We start from the raw sequence: 16047 nt of genomic DNA on the forward strand, positions 1-16047 counted from the left end.
ACTACGGGCAAATTGTGCTAAAAAAAAGCACAGTCTGGGTAAATTCCTATTCATATCCTAATATCCCACAATGCATGTGGTAATCTGATGTGTAATATACCTTTAAAAAGGATGTTGTAATGGAAGATCATATGATCTTAGTATCTAATAGCAGTGTAGTACTGGCTACCTTAGTAGTCAGTAGTCTACAATTAGAGTTTGTAATGTAGAGACAGAGTTTAAGCTGTAAGCACACAAATGTAGCTGCTGAGTTCCTTTGTAAATAAATGGAATGTGTTCTACATAAGAACTGTCTGCTGATCTACTCTGTCTATGGTACCAACTTGGTCATCCCAAAACAAGCGTGCAACCCAGATACATTAGTGCAACTAAACCAGTGACCAGGATCCAACACAACTAGTCATCAGGACCCCACAGTGCACAAAAAGTTTTTTCATTAAAATGGAAACATTTTATTGAATCCTGGAGGGGCTTTAGGATTCAGGCATGATGATCTCTGAAATAAAAACAGAAAATGCTGGAAAAACTCAGCTGGTTTGGCAGCATCTGTGGAGAAAGGAACAGAGTTAATGTTTTGAGTCCAGTATGACTTTTCTTTTGATCTCTGTTCCTGATTAATGAGCAGCCCTTCCACCAAACAAGATTCAGACTTGAACTGCTAACTTAGAAAAGGGAACTATGTGTACTCGGGTGCCTCTTATTATTGCTGAGACCGTAATCCATTCACGGATATCTAAGCTTTGGTTTGCCAGTTATATTTTTTTTAACCACCAGCATTAACCTATAGAAGTTTGCAGCATATAAGGAGACCATTTAGCTCATTGTGTTTATGCCACTTACATTAAATAGACTTAAGACTTAACTTGGAGTTGAACCAGCATCAATTTGAAAAGCTAGCTCCCAGCATCCTCTACAGTTTTTCATGTTGACAGCCTTAGCTCAGTGAGAAGTACTTCAGTTACAAGGTCATGGCTTAAAGTTCCCTAGAAACTTTAGCAGATAATCCAACATGACACTTCAGTGCAACACTGAGAGAGTGCTGAGCTGTCAGAAGTGCCATCTTCTGGATGGGATGTTACACTGAGGTCCTGTCAAGTTGGTGTAAAGGATCCGATAGCCACTATTTGAAGAACAGCAGAGGAGTTGTTCCCTGTATTGTAGCCAATGTTTATCCCTCAACTAACAACACCAGGTTATCTGGATACTACCTCATTGCTGTTTCTGGGAGCTTGCCATGTGCAAATTGGTTGCTGTATTTCCCTACAACAATGATTACAACACTAAAGTATTCCATTGAGTGAGCATCATTTTGAGACATCCTGAAGCTCTATATAAATGCAAGTTCCTTCTTTATGGTATGGTATGTGTGCTCCCCTGAAGGCCCTTAGCTCATTGTCTGCTGATGCTTCATCCTGAGCCATTTTATTGGCAGAATTTGTCAGTGGTGGTTTACCATTGCCTTTAGATTTCAGGGACAGGGTGAGGAGGCAGGTCTCAAGTCTACCACAACTAGAACAAGAATTGAACCCACGCTGTTGGTGTTGGTTTGAGTCATATGCTAGCCAGCTGAACTAACCATTCCTTACAGTTTTCTTTATGGTGAGGTCTAACAGGGTGGACAATACACATTCACCCTTGGGGCAGCATTGCTAAAGACAGAAAACAAATTCTAAAGGTAAGGTAGACAAAGAAAAGTTGTTCCCATTAGTTGATAGTACAAGGGCTACAGGACACAGATTTAAGGTTTTGAGCAAGAGATACAGGGAGGATGTGAGGAGGAACAGTTTTTATGCAACATGGTAATGACTTGGAACTGGTTGCCTACGGGTATGATGGAAGCGAAGATTAAGAATGATTTCAGAAGGAAATTGTATGGGTTTATGATGCTAGTAGGAACTGTTACAATTTAAAGAGAAACTCAAACACCCAGTGTTTAATTAATAGAAATTACATCACAAGATGTCATGTTTTTTAATAAAAAAATAACTTTCTTGTATGCAGAAAAAAATTAAACAGAAAAAGTGCTTCAACACCATGATGTTTAATACAATAGTTTATAACTACATATGCTATGAATCCAGCTTCACTTCTACTCCCCGCACATCCCAGCTGCCCACCACCACCACCCTCCCCCCCAACCCCCAAGACTTATCTAATCTTACAAAATCTTGAGGTTTCAGTAACTTTTCCTGGGACCAACTCAAAGATATGCCACAGGCATCTGGAATTCACTTTAATTCTCTTCAGTATTCCAGCTATTCTTCAAGGTACAAGATTTTCATGGAGGTCCTTCTATTAGCTTCTGGCTAAGTGATCCTTCATTTCTTGAAAGACCTCACCACTATGGGCTGTTCAGCTCCTTATCCTGGCTTTAGAACAAAACAGACTGTGTTTCCCAATCAGCTCCCACAGCTTCAGTATATCTGCTGACTTGCAGCTCCTAGCAGATGCCTTCTCATTCCAAACTGATTGACTTTCTACCACAAGGCTAAATTCCTTTCACTGTGAGGACCCCTGTAGATTTCTTCTTCAAGCTTCAAGCCAGGCAAATTTTCCAGCTTTGTTTCCCCACACACAAATTCCAAGTCTCCTTTGACAGCACCTTCCAAACCCATGATCTCTACCACCTGGAAGGGCAAGGGCAACAGATGCATGGGAACACCACCACCTGCAAATTCCCCTCCAATTCACACATCATCCTAACTTGGAACAATATTGCCGTTCCTTTGTGGTTGGTGGGTCAAAATCCTGGAACTCAGTTCCTAACAGCACTGTGGGTACTGTACACCACATGGACTGCAGCGGTTCAAGAAAGTGACTCATTACCACCTTATCAAGGGCAATTAGGGATGGGCAATAAATGCTGACCTAATCCGCAATGCCCACCCTCTGTGAAAGAATGAGAAAAATTGGTCTTGAGTCCCCACCTGCATTTCACGCAGTGAATGATACGGTTATTATTTTCTCTGCTTAAGGTGCAGGCCTGACTAATATTTATCTCCTTTTGCTCTCTGGACTCAGTAAGCTGCAGCTGACACCAGACTAAAACTGCAACTGCCTTCTGTGAGGAGGACCGAGATATATTAAACAAAGAAACCATCTAACCCCCACAACCCAACTCCATGATAACTTTCCATGTTTTGGGATGTCCCCAAACAGAAATGTAAACTAATTATTTTTTTACCTACAAAGCAACTTTTTGATTCTGTGACCCATATGAATAATTTATATCTCTCATAGATATGACTGCCCTCTCTCCAGACTTGCTGGGTCCATCAAGAAACCTCTATGTTTACAAACTGCCAGTAGCTTCTTTTCATCTGGGAGCTACATAAAGAAGTCAAATCTTTTATTGAGGCAGGGGTAGATCTTCTGACTTTACAAAAGCTCAATGATAGATCATTTATTGTTTAATGTTCTCACTATCGACTCTGGCCTTATTGAATAAACATAGGTTACCTCTGAACTATAACTAACTCAGGCTTATTTGATTTGCATTCACTTTAGGGTTGTTTACAAGGTTTTCAATCATGCCTTTTCTATTTATCTTACATTTAACATTTTAATCACCAAGCTAAAAGTTATATTCCTAAAAATAAACGTTGTCCACCTAAAATACACAAATTATGAAATCAGATAATCGCAACAACAGACACTTCAGGGAAATAAATTTGCAGGGCTACAGAGACAAGGCAGGGGAATGGACCAGACTAGATTGCTCTACAGGGAGCCGGCATGGGCTCGATGGGCCAGCTGGCCTCCTTCTGTCTCGTAATGACTCCATAGGCTGGAGTTGTCCACTGCAGGGGATCTGGGCAGGCATACTCCTGGTGGTGGCCAATGAAGTGGCTGTTGTGGGGGCTGTTGTCCCAATTAGGGAAGGGAGCCTGCCCCCAAGAGCTGCCAGCCCAGTCAAATGGAGGTCAGCTCTGAAGCCTCAGCAACACCACCGCTGGTGGTGGCCATTGCTGAGGCTGTGACTTCAGCTGCAGGGAGAGGGTGCCTCAATGGCATGCCCTCAGAGAGGGGTAAATGGGGCTAGGGTCACCGGGGCTAGGAAGCAAGGTGCAACTGGTCTCTGACCGAGCAGCCAATCTGTCAACTTTGCTGCTGCTGTCTAAATGGCATGGCAGTGGGGAAGATATTGGGCACAACTACCCAATGTCTTCCTCTGCCATTTTGCCATCCTTCCCACCTGGCAGCCTATCTTCCAAGGCCCTGGTAAAATTCCAGCCTAAGACTTTATAGAGGAACGCTGGCACACTCATTGGGCAGAATATTGTGCTCGTCGGGCGGGTGTGCGCCCAATCTGAACGAGCGTAAAATCACGCGCAATGACGTCGGGCGAGCATCCCAACGCCATCGCGCACTTACGCGATATTTTGGCTGGCAGGCACATGCGGGAGTCGGCAGCGCGCCCGCTGACAATTAAGCGGCCTGTAAAGGCCCTTAATCGGCTGGCTGTTTGGAAATTTTCAGTGCCCATCCAACCGTTCAGTTGGTGGGCGGGCAAAAAGGACAAGCGGCCTTTGCGTTTTTTGGCGAAACCTCATTGACGGGTGGGATGAGGTTTTGCCCAGCGATTTAAAAAAATAAAAGCTTTTTGCACCAATATTAACATGTCCCTGCTCACGTGACAGAGTCTCATGAGGTGGCATGTTTTCATTATTTTAAATTTCTTTATTTTTTATTGCTCAAAATCTTCAGCTCCCTGAGACAGCTCTGTGCCTCAGGGAGCTTTGGCCAAGCACACGAGGGCGCTTGACCGAATTTATGCTCCTCCCGCCCTCGCCCCGGCAGCGCTGAGCGCCGTAGCACGCGATTTCTGGGCCCGCCCATCGAGGGCAAAGCTCTGCCCATTATGTGCTGTACAGTTCCCTGTCATGTAAAGTACATGTCAAGTACATGAAGCACATATGCAAACCCTTGGCGCTTGAATTAATATTTCACGGACATTTCTGTGCATTTATGACATTACTGTTCCCAGCTCTGAGGGAACTTACCTCAGGCACAATAACATTAAATTTCAGAAACTGCAGGTTATTAATTAGGACTCTTTGTAGCCTCAACTTATCAAAGGGTCCCTTGACAACGGGGCTCGGGAGAAATTGCATCCTTGGTGACCAAGATCATCCTTTTCTTCTACATCATGCATGAAAAGAGATACTTTCTGTATCTGTTCAAATAATAACACATGACAGGCAGCTCCAACCTCTTTCAAAACCTCTTCCTTTGTGTGGTTGATATATGGAGCACTAGCCTGTGGCAGGATTATGGGTTGATATTAGATGCTTGGCCGAGAGGCAGGATTTGGAATGAGTGTGCCTATGCAGCAGACCACCGTTACTCTAAGATTTACTTCCGTAACCAGCATCTGTCAAACAATAAGCGGCAGTGTGTCATGTAAACAGTTAAAGCATGCGTTAACTATGTAGCTCAGCTTCCATCCACCAGCTACAGGAATTCCATATTTACATTTGTTTCAGGAAGAAAGCTTTTAAGTTGGTTTGCATCTGATCCGGTCCCTCAGAAATGTCTCTAAGTAATTTACAAACAGTGAAATGTTTTGATCCACATTATCAGTTGCTACACAAGGGAATGCTAACATATTCTATTGAGGTGTATCAGAATGTTATCCAAGCTTTTTTTTTATTCATTCCCAGGATGTGAGCACTGCAAGCAAGTTCGGTATTTATTGCTCATTCCTAATTGCCCTTGAGAAGGCGGTGGCGAGCTGCCTTCTTGAACCATTGCAGTTTGTGTGGTGGAGATACAACCAGAGTGCTGTTCAAATGGGGGTTTCATGATTTTTTAGCCCAGTGACGGTGAACAAACTAAGGCATAGTTCCAAGTCAGGATCGTGTGTGACTGGGAGGTGAACTTGCAGGTGGTGCGTTCCCATATGTTTGCTGTCCTTATTCTTCGAGGTGGTAGAGGTCATAGTTTGGAAGGTGCTGTCAAAGAAGCCTTGGTGAGTTGCCGCAATGGATCCAGTGGATACTTCATATTACTGACACTGTGCGCCGGTGGTGGGGGAGTGAATGTTTAAGGTTGTGGATGAGGTACCATTCAAGCAGGCTGTTTTGTCCTGGATGGTGTCAAGCTTCTTGAGCGCTGTAGGAGCTGCACTCATCCAGGCAAGTGTGGAGTACCATCACATTTCTGACTTGTGCCTTGTAGATGTTGGACAGGTTTTGGGGAGTCAGGAGGTGAGTTACTCACCACAGAATTCTCAGTCTCTGAGCTGCTCTTGTAGCCACAGTATTTATATGGCTGGTCCAGTTCAGTTTCTGGTCAATGGCAACCCCCAGGATGGTGATGGTGAGGGATTCAGTTATGGCTAATGCCATTGAAAATCAAGGGGAGATAGCTGTATTCATTCCTGTTGGCGATGGTCCTTGCCTGGCACTTGTGTGACATGAATTTTGCTTGAACGTTAAAGTATTCTGTACTATGTTGCTTTGGCTTCCTCTACTTCTCCACATTTTAGGGATGATCTTGACATCATGGTTGTGCAGCGATAATGTCACTGGACTAGTAATGTAGAGGCCCAGGAACAAGCAATAATAAATAGGTAAAAGCAAAAACAAAAATAGCTGGAAAAACTCAGCAGGTCTGACAGCATCTGCGGAGAGGAACACAGTTAACGTTTCGAGTCCGAATGACTTTTCATCAGAACTAAAGAAATATAGAAATGTGGTGAAATATAAGCTGGTTGAGGGGGGTGGGACAGGTAGAGCTGGATAGAGGGCCAGTGGATGCCAAGAAGAGATTGCCAAAGATGTCATAGACAGAAGGACAAAGGGGTGTTGATGGTGGTGATATTATCTAAGGAATGTGCTAATGGTGACATTAAGGGAAGCAAGCAGGACAAGCTAGTGACAGATGGCCCTGCTGGGGGTGGGGTGGGGGGAAGGGATCGAAATGGGCTAAAAGGTGGAAATAAAACGATAGATCGAAATAAATTTAAAAATAAGTGGGTAAAGAAAAATATATTTAAAAAATAAATTATTGGAAAAAGGGGGATCGGAAAGGGGGTCAGGATGGAGGAGAGAGTTCATGATCTGAAGTTGTTGAACTTAATGTTAAGTCCAGAAGGCTGTACAGTGCCTAGTCGGAAGATGAGGTGCTGCTCCTCCAGTTTGCGTTGAGCTTCACTGGAACATTGCAGCAGGCCAAGGATGGACATGAGGGTATGAGAGCAGGGTGGTGTGTTGAAATGGCAAGCGACAGGGAGGTCTGGGTCATGCTTGCGGACAGACCGAAGGTGTTCCACAAAGCGGTCACCCAGTCTGCATTTGGTCTCTCCAGTGTAGAGGAGACTGCATTGGGAGCAGCGAATGCAGCAGACTAAATTGAGGGAAGTGCAAGTGAAATGCTGCTTCATTTGAAAGGAGTGTTTGGGCCCTTGGACGATGAGGAGGGGGGAAGTAAAGGGGCATGTGTAACACCTTCTGCGGTTGCATGGTTATGGGTGCATAGTAAACAGGTAGCCTGTTTTAATGTTTCTCTTCAATTTTTATCTCCGTTTTACACCAATGCACCAAAATTAAGAGTTGGTTTCTGAGCTGAAATGGGTGAGGGAAGGGAGTGACACACTCCAAGGCCACTGCTCGCTAACTATACTTGGCTTAAGTGAAGGATATTCTCTTAAGTGTGTATAAGCTTCTGATCATTGGGGAGGTGGTAGCATCGTGGTATTGTGACTAGACTAGTAATCCAAACAACACAGGTTAATACTCTAGGGACCTGGGTTCAAATCCCACCACAGCAGATGGTGAAATTTGAATCCAAAGTCAGATGACAACCACAAAACATTTGCCAATTGTTGTAAGTACCCATTTGGTTCACTAATGTCCTTTAGGAAAAGAAATCTACTGTTCTTACCTGACCTGGTCTACATGTGACTCCAGACCCACAGCAATGTGGTTGATTCTTAAATTTTCCTCTGAACAATTAGGGATGAGCAAAAAATGTTGGCCTAGCCAGCAAGTCCCACAAATGAATTAAAAAATAAGGCTGTTAGTTTTGCCTGGTATGTAGCCAGATGTGATGTAGCATCTTAAGAATCAAAGCCGAATGAAGAGGCACAGATGAGTCCAGTCATGCACATGCAGATTGTCCTGCTTGTATCAACGCAAATCACACTCAAGTGTATTTCTTCAAACTGCTGCAGGAGTTGCAAAGTGGACTGGAGATGTGCAATTTTAATCCCATGAAATCACTAGTTAGCCACCCCTGAAACTGGACCGTCCAGTTTCATACAAGATGGAATTCAACCCGGAAAAACGTGAGTTAATGCACTTCGGGAGGGTTAAAAAGTCAAGGGATTACACTATGAATGGTAGCACACTGGAAGATCAGAGGGAGCTTGGTGTGCATATCCACAGATCCCTTAAGGTAGCAGGGCAGGTAGATAAGGTGGTTAATAAGGCAAATGGGATACTTGCTTTTATTAGCCAAGGCATAGAATACAAGAGCAGGGATGTTATGCTGGAACTGTATAAAACACTGGTTAGGCCACAACTGGAGTAATACGTGTAGTTCTGGTCACCATATTATAGGAAGGATGTGATTGCACTGGAGAGGGTGCAGAGGAGATTTACCACGATGCTGCTGGAGGGTCTGAGATAAGAGGCTGGGGTTGTTTTCCTTGGAGCAGCGAAGGTTCAGAGGGGACCTGATAGAGGTGTATAAGATTAGGAGAGGCATAGATAGGATGGATAGGAATGCACTTTTTCCATTAGTAGAGGGGCCAAAAGCCAGGGGGCATAGAGTTAAGGTAAGAGGTAGAAGGCTAAGAGGGGAGTTGAGGAGAAATTTTTTCACCGAGGGTGGTGGGAGTCTGGAACTCACTGCCTGAAGGGTTGAGTCAGAACATTTCTCATCACATTTAGGAAGTATTTAGATAGTCACTTGCATTGCCACAGCCTCCAGGGCTATGGGCCAAGCGCTGGAAAATGGGATTAATGTAGTCAGATCTTTGTTGACCTCGAGTCCCAGTATAACATCGGGGCTGAGCACGACTGTCCTAAGGTCTTGAATGGCATATACTGCGAGCTGGATGTCCACGGATGTGCGATGCGCCAACTCCTGTGGAATCATCCAGCCCACTCCTCCAACATGCAGCACGTCCCCGATCTGGGTCACCCTGGCAGCTACAGCCCTCCTCTCCACCAGCCACTGAAAAGGGCAGAGGAGCGGATTCCTGAGCAGCGGCTCTCTGACGATAGCCGCTACTCCTGACGGGGGAGAGCTGCGTCGCGAGGCGACCACGTTCCAGACTTTGATCAGGGCCTGGTAAAAGACGGGCAACGCCTGCAGGGAGCCACGAAGGCCCCTCAGGTCTATAAACAGGAGCTGCACATCATAATTCAGGTCGTGTACCTGGCGGAAGAAAGATTTCACCAGGGCAAACCATCTCGGAGGGGGCTCAATGTAAAGGTATCGCCGCAGGGCCTGAAGGCGGAAATTCGCCACCTGGGTGCGTAGGCCTGACCGCCCTCCCTAAGCAGGAGACTTAGAGCCTCAGCAGTGACCCAGTGCAGCCTTTTGTCCCAGGAGATGTCGACGAGCATTCTCTGGATTTTCGTGACAAAGTCAGGGGGAGGGGTCAAAGTGACCACCCGGTACCACAGCATGGCGGCAATCAGCTGGTTGATGACCAGCGCTCTACCCCTGTAAGACAGCATTCGGAGCAGTCCTGTCCAGCGCCGCAGGCGAGTGGCGAGTTGGCCTCCAGCTCCTGCCAGTTCACCAGCCAGGATTCCTCAGCAGGGCAGAGATGGACCCCTAGGTAGAGGGGGCTGGTCCTGCTCCAGGTGCAAGGTCTGAACTCCTTGGGTAGAGGATCCATCTGCCACTAACTGACCAGGAGCCCAGAACACTTGCCCCAGTTGATCCTGCCAGGAGAACGCGGTAGAGTAGACCTCCTGGCATTTGCGCATCCTCTGCAGGTCAGCTGGGTCAGTGAGCATGAGGAGCACGTCATCAGCGTAAGCCGACAGGACCACCCCGATGCCCGGCCCACGCAGAACCAATCCTGACAACCTCCTCCGCAAGAGGCACAGGAAAGGTTCCATACAAATGGAATACAACTGGCCAGACAGGAGCAGCCCTGACCCACTCCTCCCCCAAAGCAAAGGGGCACTTTCAGGGACCCGTTAACCTTAACTAGACACTCTGCGGCAGCGTACAGAGCTCGGATCCAGGTGACGAAACGTGTCCTGAATCTGAATGCTCGCAGAGTCAAGAGACAGGAAGGTGCTCGACAGACCGGTTCTCTGGGTAAAGCGGATCACGTCCCGCACCAGATGGATGTTGTCAAATATGGTTCGGCCCGGGACAGTGTAGGACTGGTCAGGGTGGATCATGTGATCCAGCTCGGTGCCAAGGTGAGAAGACATTGCGCTGGCAAAGATCTTGTAATCCGTGCTGAGGAGGGAGACCGGGCACCAGTTCTTAAGGTGGCGGAGATCCCCCTTCTTTGGCAGCAGGGTAACCACGGCCCTGCACCACAAAAGGGGCATCTACTCGGTCATGATACTCTCCCCCAGGACCCCCGCATAGTCATTCCCCAGGACGTTCCAGAACACCGCAAAGAACTCCATGGTCAGCCCATCTAGCCCCTGGAGAGGCTGTCGAGGGGGCTGGTCAGCTCCCCCAGACTTATAGGGGAGTCAAGCTCTCTGGTGGCCTCCGGGCCGACCTGCGGCAGGTCCTCCTATAAAACTCTGTGAGCATCCTCACTGGACAGATCCGGAGAGAACAGGGCAGTGTTATAGTCTCGGGCGATGGCCCTGATGCCTTCCGGATCCGAGACAGGGGATCCGTCGTCGGCCAGCAGCGTAAGGAGCTCGTGCCTTTTCTCCAGCGAGCAGAGGGAGGGGGAGCCGCGGTCCAGGTCCCGAAGGAACCAGATCCGCGACCTCACATACGCGCCGCAGGACCCGAGGAGATGCAGGTCCCGCAGCATGCCCTTCTTCTCTTCATATGCCAGCCACAGGGCCGGGTCCACATCGGACTGATGGAGACGTGGCTCCAGATCGAGCAGCTCCTGCTCCAACTCCTCCACCCAGGATTTGCGCCTCTGTGTCGACCCCCTCGCGTAACCCTGACAGAAGACGCGGACGTGAGCCTTGCCCATGTCCCACCGTAGCCTCAAGGAGGGGAAGTCTCCCCGCTTCCTCCTCCAGCCGGCGCAAAAATGACGGAACGAGTCCAGGAACCGCTCGTCCTCCAGCAGCTGGTGGTTAAAGTCCCAGTAGGCAGACACCGTCCGAGCGCAGAATGGAATGAGTTCTGCCCACACCAGATGGTGGCCCGAGTGTGGCAACTGCCGCACAGAAGCCGACGGAACGCAGGACACAAATGCTTTGGAAAGTTAAAGGTGGTGGAGCCTGCACGACTCCACCCCAGGCAGCACGAAAGTGAAAACACTCGAGTCAGGATGGAGGTGTCGCCAGACGCCCACCAAGTCGAAGGACCCAGTCGAAGGACCCAGCCATGTCCTTCAACTTACTCACACCTAGTGTGCGGTGTTGGGCACCGTGATGGTCCCTGGCCTCGAGGGATGAGATCCCCCCCTGAGGGTGATGCACTCACCTGCGTCGATGGAGCTGAGATGAGTGGACACTTACTGAAAGAGGCTCGCTTGCTGCTGTGAGCCCAGGGGAACGTACACATTCACAAAGTGAAGTGCAGCACCCCGTGGATGCATAATAAGGTGCAGCACCGGCTCCTTGACCCCCCCACCACCCCCCCCAAGATCTCCAGCTGAAAATGTGGGGCCAGCAAGATAGCCACCCCACCAAAATTGGAGCCTAGGTGACAATTGTAGACACCCCCTCGCCATTCCAGGGGCCACGTAGCTTTGTCCCCCGGAACGGTATGGGTTTCCAGCAGGAAGCACACCACATACTTCCCATCCCTCAGGACCCAGCATCCTGGCTGCCATTGATGTTGAGGCTATCTATGGTTGTCTTCATTGTCAAAAGTATTGGTACCCATCACCAACACCTTAGACAGTGCAAGAAGGAGCGTCCTATCCTTACTCTCCTTCAGGAGCCCAGTGAGAAATGTGTGGACCCTCCGCTTGGCATCCTGGTCTATCCCGGGGGCCTTCAGGGCCTCGTGGATGGACCAGAACACCAGTGGAAACAACTGGACACTGTCTCAGTGACTGGAATGGTTCCCCAGAAAATCCCGGAGTCCCCCAGTGGGGATTGCGGGGGGGGGGCTGCGGGTGGGTGGTCAATGACGGGCACCAAAGACCCCATCACCTCACCTGGCTCCGACGACTCGAGGTCGTCGGCGATGCTGACCGTCAACTGCAAGTACCCCTCTGGCTCGTTGCCTCAGGCTACCGGCCCCTCCCCCGCATTGAGTGCCAGGCTGATTCGGAGCTGCCAATCAGCTCTACCTCTTCCTTGATCCTACCCCAGTCACACCCCCTAGATCGAGGCCAGCGGAGTCCTCTCACTTCTCCTCATGTAGCGCTGGACCAAAGAGAGGCAGCAGCTCAGAACCCGCTCCCCCCACCCCACCCCTGGCACCGGAGTGCCCGGCGAGTCCGGGAAGAGCTCCGGACCCAGGACGGTGGCACCTGGTGCCAAAGGCTGAGGGGGAGCGGGGAGGCCTCCCTCGCTGCTGCTGCCCGATGACCCAGCGTCTGGGGCAGTAACTGGGTGACCGCAGTCCCTCGACAGGCTAGATGGTATCTCGGGGGTTTTTGATGGATCAGGATGGGGTACCGCCGCAGGGGTGATATCCTCACCTACCCCCTCCGAGGGGCCCAGTTCAGGGGACCACGGCAGCACGCCTGTGCAATCGCCGACCCCCCCCCAGAGGGCAGGACAGGGCCTTACAGGGCAGGAAAGGAGTCGCGCTCGGCCTCCTGGGCTGTGGGTCCCTCCCCCTCAGAGGGGTAGCGGCTCTCTTGGGGGAGGTTTGGTGGGGCTGGGGTAACCCCCACCTGCAAGGCCCCCATTACCTCACCGCCACAAAACCCCACCCCCCCCCCACCCCCAACCCAGGTACTCTGCCCTCTGGGATTTTGGTTGTTCTGGTGTCGCGAAAACTACTGGCTCGAGGGCAATAGCCAGACCCGGGACACTGTGCACAACCGACGACAGGCCCAGCACCGGGTGCTGATCGCCAACAGGCCCAGGATCGCGCACCACCACAACACTGGGTCCAGATGTTACTCTACCCCACCAGCCAGCATCTTCTGGGGTCTTAGGTTCAGTTTGGGTCGGAGGTGGAGTCTTGGGGGGCGGTGGGGGGCACCCCCGCCGTTTCTTCGGGCCCCCTTGCCCAGCTGACGCTCTGCCCCTGCCTAACCAGCAGCTGGGGTGGTATGAGCCCCTGGCAAGGCCTCCTCTTATAGGGGAGGAGATGGAGTGGTGGCAGGGGGGTAGGTGGGTCTTTGCCAGCCTCGGCTGCCTTGGCGACACCGCTGTCCTCGGCGGCAGGGCAATCTCTCCTGACATGCCCCACCTCCTTGCAGGCATGGCACCGCACCCCATCCACCATCCAAAAGACCCAGTAGGCAGCCCCCTCACACTTGATGGTGAAGTCCCTGTCCACACTCCCTTCCCCGGACAGCTGCACAAAGACCTGGCCCCGGGAGGAGTAGACATGGCAGAGGCTAGCCTGCTGAGGCCGAGCGTGATGGCTGCAATCCCTGACCTGACCGCCCCCCCCCCACCCCCCACCAAGCTGGTGGAGGTGGGGAAGGAGGAGCTCATAGGAGATAAAGGGTGGGACGTTAGAGAGCACCAGCCTCTGGGCGGTGGCCTCCAAAGTGTCCACCGCCAGAAAGGTCCTGCCCACAGTGAGCCCCTTTTGTAGGGCCAGGTGCACTGCCCAATCAGACCTCAAGAGAAATACGGGGTTGCCTTACACCCTCGAGGCTGTGACGATGGCCGACAACCCCAGCCGTTGCCTTAACGCAGGCCTCGATCGACATTTCGAGATGGGTGTAGCTCTTTACCCCAAGCTGTCTCATAAGAGGCCTGAACGGTGACGGGGCCACAGGAGCAGCAGGAGCCGAGGCGGCAGCGGATGCCACAGGTGAAGATGGCATCGCCATCTTTGGAGAGCTCCACCCACCCCTCTTTTTTGGTATAGAGTATGTAATACTAAGGAAGAAAAGAGAGATAATAGCTGTTTTCCCCACCCAGAAGGAGAGAGAGCGAGAGAGAGGGGAGGCACAGGAGGGAGGACAGAGAAGGCAGTGTGGGGTGGGTGGGTGCCACCAGGTTGGGAGAGACGGTGAGGGGGGGGGATTGGCCTCAGTACAGAGTGCCTTGCAGCTCAATCCTTCCCTGCCTTCCACTCTCTGGTGTCACTTCTCCCTCTGTCTGAGATGGAGGCCTCAGGCCTCAGGCCCCAGGCCCAAGGCCCTAGGCCCTAGGCCCCAGGCCCCAAGCCCAAGCCCCAGGCAAGTTTCAGGCCCCTCTCTCCAGCTGAGCAGCAGCAGGTTCTCCGGGAGGCAGAGTTGTACAATGCAGCAGCCAAAGGCAGTTCAACAGAAATCAGTCCCAGCCTCCCCACGGTCCAGGGCAGCAGCAGTGGCTCCAGGTTCTACACTCCCGACAGCAGAATTCAAAAGGCAGCAATAGCTCAATAGCAGCGAGAGCAGGAGCCACCACAGCCAGCAGCAGCTCCCAGCACCTAACTGCAGCAACAGGCCGCATCTGTGTCCCATCAGGAAGCCGTAACTCTTTCGAGTCAAAACCAAATAAAGTAAATTAACAAATCAAGGGACAAATTAATAGGCAGCACCTTAAAAGGAAACTGCAAAAACAAAAGACGATATTTAAAGGAAACTTACCAACATTAAATCAGAACGTGATTAAAGGAGTCAATAAAACGCCTCAGTCCCCACGCTGCCCACTGAGCATGGAAGGCCTCGACGGTACCAGCAGACACCACGTCCTCGCTTTCCAGGGACACCCGTCTGCGAACATAGCCGTGGAAGTGGGGCAGACAATCGGGTCGGATGACCCCCACGATCGCCCGCCGCCTGGACCTGTTAATGGCCAACTTGGTCAGGCCCAGGAGCAGGATCACGAGGAGGTTCTGCTCCCTCCCGGCTCCTCTTCACACCGGGTGCCCGTAGATCAGGAGCGCGGGACTGAAGTGCAAACAAAACAACAGTAAAAGGTTTTTCAAGAAACAGAAAAGGGAGGTGCAGCCCACAACAGCCCACATAAGCGGTGTCCACCTCTGCTGTGCTAAAGGATATGGAGGCCATTTCCGCGAGGCGACTCAGGTCGCGGTGCTCCGGTTCCTGAGGAAGGGTTTGGGGCTTGGGGCCGATGTGGAATTCCATTTGAACGGGTACTTTAAGACAGAAGACCACCACGCACCTGCACCACGTCGAGCCCCAGAATGATGGTGGGGCTGAGCATGACCGTCCTAAGGTCTTGAATGACATTGGCCGCAAGCCAGATGTCCACTGACGCGCAATGCGCCAACTCCTGTGGAATCACCCAGCCCACTCCTCCACCACCCAGCACTCCCCCGATCCTGGTTAAAAACAACTCCCGTTGTTAGCTGCAGGATATCATTCCATGTAAGGCATGACCCTCCCAAAGGGACTCGGTCAAATTTTGAAAATGAACGATTAGTAGTCATTGCACAGCCTGGGCATGGGTGTTAATCACGTGTACATAATGTTCGCTATTGTAAATAAACTCCGAAGAATGTCTCCCTGCCTATGGCTCCATGCTATGATGAGCAGTGTTCATGTCACTCAAATGTAAAACTTGGTTTCTGCACAAGATAAAGGCAACTGTCTCAGTCCAGGGCCTCTTCCCTGTGCAGTGTGTAACCTTCAGGCCAAAGTGATGGTCTGGCCTCACACTCACTGGTCACTTTACTGATGCCTGCACCTCGATGTTGCTTGTCATTGCTGCCAGAATGTTGTGGACAGGCGTCACAGAGTTCCGTCATTCTCTCTGTGTGCTCTCAGTGCCTTTAGGGTGAGGCTGGCCCCTGATCTGTTCAGCACCTGTGACCAGTGAGGCTGTGCTCCTGAAT

At 50.5% G+C, this 16047-nt stretch overlaps 1 protein-coding gene across 1 annotated transcript in view; it reads left to right on the top strand.

The window, feature by feature from the left end:
• Window positions 1–16047, top strand: part of glra3 (glycine receptor, alpha 3) — a 257224-nt gene that overhangs the window by 121635 nt on the left and 119542 nt on the right. The window lies entirely within an intron of this gene.

This window comes from Carcharodon carcharias, chromosome 4 (assembly GCF_017639515.1).
Source record: "Carcharodon carcharias isolate sCarCar2 chromosome 4, sCarCar2.pri, whole genome shotgun sequence".
NCBI lineage: Eukaryota > Metazoa > Chordata > Chondrichthyes > Lamniformes > Lamnidae > Carcharodon > Carcharodon carcharias.